We start from the raw sequence: 6,000 nt of genomic DNA, 5'->3' as shown, positions 1-6,000 counted from the left end.
TTCTTGGGTCACTCACTCTGGGAATGGCAGTCAACACATTGTAAAGGCAAACAACTCATGGATAGGATCACAGACGGAGTAACTGAGACCTTCCAACAACAATTAACACTAATTTTCCATCCAGGCAAGTGAGTTACTTGGGCCGTGGGTATTCTAGGCCATTTCAAGCCTTTATAGGACTGGAATCTCAACTGACCTCTTAACTCAATTCCTTAGAATTCAGATGCTCCTGAATTCAACATACAGAAGCTAAGGAAAACAAATGTTCATTGTTGTTATAGCTGCTATAAATTAAGAAAATTTGTTACATATATATGTGTGTGTTTTAGTTTTATATATATATATATATATATATATATATATATATATATGTATATGTATATGGTCACATATATATCCATTCCATTTTACAAACTTTTTAAATTTTTTTTAAGTTTATTTTATTTATTTTGAGAGAGAAAGAAAGGCAGAAGAGAGAGCTTCAGCAGGGGAGAGGCAGAGAGAGAGAGAGAGAGAGAGAGAGAGAGAGAGAGACAGAGAGAGAGAGAGAGAATCCCAAGCAGGCTCCACTTAGAGCCCCAGCTGACAGTATGGAGCCCCACCATAGGGCTCGAATTCACCCACTGTGAGATCATGACCTGAGCTGAAATGAAGACTCACATGCTCAACTGACTGAGCCACCCGAGCACCCCACCATTTTACAAGCTTTTCTTAACTTTTTGTATACATCTGCTGCCTTATCTTCAGCAATGTCCATTATCCTCTGTGCTGCTTTTAATTTCACATTTTTGAGATATGACTGACATATAACATTCTAATAGTTTTATGTGTACAACATAATGATTTGATACACGTATATATTGCAAAATGATTACCACAAGAAGTTTAGCTAACATTTATCACCACATATAGTTACGATTTTTTTTCTTGTGACAAGAACTTTTAAGATTTACTCTTAGGAACTTTCAAAAATGCAGTACAGTATAACAAGGAGACCAGCATTGCCCGTTTTGCCATGAAATGGAAAAAGCATCCACAGTTGAGTTTTAATGTTAATTTCAATATGTACTATTTCATTTTAATTTCTCTCCAGAATTCTGCACTTCATATTTCTTTGGATTATTGTATTTCTTCTTTAAGTTTTTTTTTTTAACGTTTATTCATTTTTGAGAGACAGAGAGAGACAGAGAATGAGCAGGGGAGGAGCAGAGAGAGAGGGAGACACAGAATCCGAAGGAGGCTCCAGGCTCTGAGCTGTCAGCACAGAACCCGATGCGGGGCTCGAGCCCACGAACCGTGAGATCATGACCTGAGCCAAAGTCATTTGCTTAACTCACTGAGCCACCCAGGTGCCCCTAAATTTTTTTTTAATGTTTTTTTATTTTTGAGAGAGAGAGAGAAATTTTTTTTTTTTAATAACAATCATTGTACTAGTATTTAAAAAAAATTCTTGGGAGGGGGGCGCCTGGCCAGCTCAGTAGGTAGATCATGTGACTCTCGATCTCAGGATCGGGAATTCAAGCCCCACTGTGGACATGGAGCTACTTTAAAAAAGAGAGAGAGAGCTAAGGGTGCTTGGGTGGCTCAATCAGTTAAGCGTCCGACTTTGGCTCAGGTCATGATCTCACCATTCATGAGTTCAAGCCCCATGTCGGGCTCTGTGCTGACTGCCCAGAGCCTGGAGACTACTTCAGACTCTGTGTCTCCTTCTGTCTCTCTCTGCCCCTCCCCTGCTCACGCTATGTTTATCTCTGAAAAGTAAATACATACGTAAAAAAAAGAGAGAGAGAGAGAGAGAGAATGAGAGCAAAAAAGCGAAAAAGAAAAAGAAATCCTTGGGAGTATCCTTCACATTTTTATCAGTTCCATGGTGACATTTTGTGTTGCTGTTGATGAGTGTTCTCCCTAATATTTGCTTTTTAAAAAAATCTTTGGTTCTGGGGCACGTTGGTGGCTCCGTCGGTTAAGCGTCCCACTTTGAGTCAGGTCAGCTCATGATCTCAGGGTTCATGGGTTCGAGCCCCACATCAGGGTCCGCACTGACAGCATGGAGCCTGCTTGGGATTCTCTCCTTCTCCCTCTGCCCTCCCCAGCTCACTGTCTCTCAAAATAAATAAACTTAAAAAACAAATCTTTGCTTCCTCTTTTTACATTGTGTCTTTGTCCAGGTGCAATTTAGACAGATTGGATGCAGGAAATTTGTGTAGAAGGAGAAGAGGTGGGTTCCTTTTCATATTAGGAAGGTTTCTCCTCACAGTTTGTGAGCTCCGCAAGACAGGCTCCCCTTGGTCCATTGTTTTACTGACTCACGGCTTTTTGTTCCTACGACTGCCAGTTTGATTTCTCATTTACCCCCATTTCGACTTCCCAGAACCAAATACAGTCTAGAGAAATTATCCTTTGCCAGCTTTTGACTCCATTCCAGTTCTGCAAACAAGAGTCTGGATGCAGTTTATACCACATTCAAAGGACGAGTGCGCCGTGCATGTTTTTCTTTGGGGATCAGCATTCACAGGCTCACTCTGTCTGCGTCTTCCCGCATACGGTTCGACCTTCACTACTCTTGGCAGTCATTCCTTCTATTTTGTATTTGGAGGTTTCAAAAATGTCTTCATTTCATTTTCTGCGCATGTACTTCGTATTGCTATTTCTCTTTTATACCTCAGCTTTCGGGTGATTTTTGAAATAAGTGGGGACACTCAAATTTTATCGCCTGTGTTAAATCCGGAAGTCTCTCGGTCGGGGGTTATAATGGAGCCTGTCATAGACCTATATTCTTTTATCGACTATAATTTGGACGTTCTAAGAAGTTTTATAAAACATAATTAAGTAAACAAGTTGCTGTGTTGACACTGGCCTGGCCACATATTTTGTGGGGCCTAATGTAAAGCAAGAGTGTAGGGCCCCTTACTCAAACACCAAGAAGAAGCCCCTTCAACCTGTCTTGGTGCTTTTTATTGGCCTTTAACAGTGTGGTGCCTTGGGCATTATGCTGTAAAGAGGAGGGGCCAGGCTCCCAGAGGTGCTTTGTGACTTGATGCATGGGGTGTTACAGAAGAAAACAAGTCTGGCTGCTCATCGCTCCAAAAGGCAATACGCGAGAGATGAGTTTTGACTGGAAAGGAATATGAGCTTTTTTCAGGAGGCTGGCCACCTGGAGGGGAGGGTGGACTCTTGTCCAAAACCCATTTCTGAGGTCTCTGCCCGGCCCAAAGATTTTTAAAGAAACTTTAGGGCCGGGGCCCCCTGGGTGGCTCAGTTGGTTAAGCATCTGATTTCGCTCAGGTCATGATCTCACGGTTCAGTGGTTCGAGCCCCGAGTTGGGCTCTGTTGTGACAGCACAGAGCCTACTTGGGATCCTCTCTCACTCCCCCTTCTTCTCTGCCCCTCCCTGACTCGTGCTTTCTCTCTCTCTCAAAATAAAGAAATAAACTTTTTTTTTTAAAGGAACTTTAGGGCACCACTTACAGTGGTCTGTGATAATTCTTTTTTTTAAGTTTATTTATTTATTTATGAGAGAGAGCACAAGCGAGGGAGAGGCAGAGAGAAAGACAGAGAGACAAAATCTGAAGCAGGCTCCAGGCTCCAAGCTGTCAGCACAGAGCCTGATGTAGGTCTTGAACCCATGAACCACAAGTTCATGACCCACAAGATCATGACCCGCACCGAAGTCAAATGCTCAACCACCTGAGCCACCCAGTCGCCCCTGTAATAATTCTTTTTTTTTTCAGTTTTCATTTTTTTTTTCAATTTTATTTTTTTAAATTTGCTTCCAAATTAGTTAGCATCTAGTGCAGCAATGATTTCAGGAGTAGATTCCTTAGTGCCCCTTCCCCATTTAGCCCATCCCCCCTCCCACAACCCCTCCCGTAACCCTTAGTTTGTTCTCCATATTTAAGAGTCTCTTCTGTTTTGTCCCCCTCCCTGTTTTTATATTATTTTTGCTTCCCTTCCGTTATGTTCATCTGTTTGGTGTCTTAAAGTCCTCGTATGAATGAAGTCATGTGATATTTGTCTTTCTCTGACTAATTTCACTTAGCATTATACCCTCCAGTTCCATCCACGTAGTTGCAAATGGCAAGATTTCATCCTTTTTGATTGCCAAGTAATACCCCATTGTATATATATAACACACCTTCTTTATCCATTCATCCATCTGTGGACATTTGGGCTCTTTCCAGACTTTGGCTATTGTCAATAGTGCTGCTATAAACATGGGGTGCCTGTGTCCCTTCGAAACAGCACACCTGTATCCCTTGGATAAATGCCTAGTCGTGCAATGGCTGGGTGGTAGGCTAGTTCCATTTTTAGCTTTTTCAGGAACCTCCATCCTGTTTTCCAGAGTGGCCTCACCAGCTTGCGTCCCCAGCCCCTGTAATAATTCTTTTTTATTTTCCTGTAATAATTCTTGATTGTGTGCACACTCAATGGTGCCAGCTACAGACATTACCACAGTGCTCGGAGGTTGTGTATTGGTGCCCCAGGGGGAAGTTGTGCAAGAGGGTTTGGTTCCCAGTCTTTCTAGGAAACAATGCGTGATCTATAGATGTACAAAGAAAGGTTTAGTTAATCATGGCTAAAGGTGCTTGCTAAAACTTAGACTACTAAACTGACCAGAGGGGTAGAGCTGGAGGCTTCAAGGGCATGTGCACCCAAACCTAACTGTCTCAGGCCTAGGCTCCTGCCAAGGGTAAAGGGGGCAGTAGTTGCTGTGTGTTGGGGGGGAGCAAGGGGGGGCAACCATGGAGAACCTATCCTGTGTAGGTGGGGTGACAGAACCAGACATGAGCTGAGACTTCAACCCGAGAAAGATCCTCCACTGTCCCATCAGACTGTGTTGACAAAACAGGAATTCAAAGATAAAATTCAGGGTTTCAGAATATTCACTGCAGAGCATTAAACCCCATATGTCAGTGCTCTCTGAGCATGGGGCCTTGTGTCACTATACTGGTTGTACACCCTCGAAGTCTGCCCTGTGTTCACAAAAGAGTGTCAGTATAGGCACAGTAAGCAGTTTGCTGGATCCTATGGGCTTTAGCCACAAATTATCAGCTATTGCTAACACACCAAAAGTCCTCTAGATAAATTACTTTTTAAAGAGCCTTTACTTGGGGAGCCTGGGTGGCTCAGTCAGTTGAGCTTCCGACTTCGGCTCAGGTCATGATCGTGCAGTTCTTGGGTTCGAGCCCCGCGCCCGGCTCCGTGCTAACAGCTCAGAGCCTGGAGCCTGCTTCGGATTCTGTGTCTCCCTCTCTCTCTCCCCTTCCCTCACTCGTGTTCTGTCTCTGTCTCAAAAATAAATAAAAACATTAAAAAAACAAAGAACCTTTTCTTTTTGGTTTTGCTTACCCAGCCCATTCTCCTACAGCTTTTTTCTGTCATCTTTGCTTTATTCAAAACCCACGTATATATTAATCATACTCAAGCCCCAGATTCAGGAAGTCCATAGGTACTAAATGAACCTTCTCCTAAACCCCAAATTTTTACAAAAGTTAACTCGGAATGGATTATAGGTTCAAATGTGAAAATTTTAGAAGACCACATAGGAGAAAAATCTTCATGACCTATTCTTAGGAGAATAGTTCATAGACATGACCAAAGCATGGTCCATCAAAGAAAAAAAATACAGCAGATCTCAAGGGGCACCTGGGTGGCTCAGTTGGTTAAGCGTCCAACTCTTGATTCTGGTTCAGTTTGTGGGTTGGAGCCCTGCGTTGGGCTCTGTGCTGATAGCACAGAGCCCGCTTGAGATTCTCTCCCTCTCCCTCTCTCTGTGCCCCTCCTCCAGTTTCTCTCTCAAAATAAATAAATAAACTTAAAAAAAATCTTTTACTTGGTGAAAAACCCCATTAAACGGGATGAAAAGATAAGGTAGAAACTGGGAGAAAATATTTGCAAATCACATATCGGACAAAGGACTTGTGTCTACAACATATATTTTTAAAATCTATAAATGCAACAAAAAGAAAATGAACAGTTAGAAAATGAGCAAAGACATG

This window comes from Felis catus, chromosome X (genome assembly GCF_018350175.1).
Source record: "Felis catus isolate Fca126 chromosome X, F.catus_Fca126_mat1.0, whole genome shotgun sequence".
NCBI lineage: Eukaryota > Metazoa > Chordata > Mammalia > Carnivora > Felidae > Felis > Felis catus.
Note: the sequence above shows the minus strand (reverse complement) of the source record.